Raw genomic sequence first — 386 nt, forward strand, 5'->3', positions numbered from 1 at the left:
AAGGCTGCAATGAGCTCACCCCGCAGCCTCTTTTCTCCAGGCTGAACCAAGCCCGGCTCCCTCCAGCCTGTCCTCCGTAGGGGAGCCGCTCCAGCCCCCTGATCATCTCTGTGGCTCTCCTCTGCACCCTCTCCAACAGCTCTCTGCCTTTCTTGTACTGGGGCTCCAGACCTGGACACGGCACTGCAGATGGGGCCTCACAAGAGCAGAGGAGAGGGGGACCATCACCTCCCTGTCCCTGCTGGCCACCCCTCTTCTTCTGGCCCTTTCCTGAGCCCCAGCTATCAGGAGTGCCCCGCTGCTTTTGCTGCAGAGCCTTATTATCCAAGAGCACGAAGACTTGGGGGAAAACCTCAGCAGCTACGCATGTGCCGAGGGAAGATTTC

Source organism: Meleagris gallopavo, chromosome 22 (assembly GCF_000146605.3).
Source record: "Meleagris gallopavo isolate NT-WF06-2002-E0010 breed Aviagen turkey brand Nicholas breeding stock chromosome 22, Turkey_5.1, whole genome shotgun sequence".
NCBI classification, from domain to species: domain Eukaryota; kingdom Metazoa; phylum Chordata; class Aves; order Galliformes; family Phasianidae; genus Meleagris; species Meleagris gallopavo.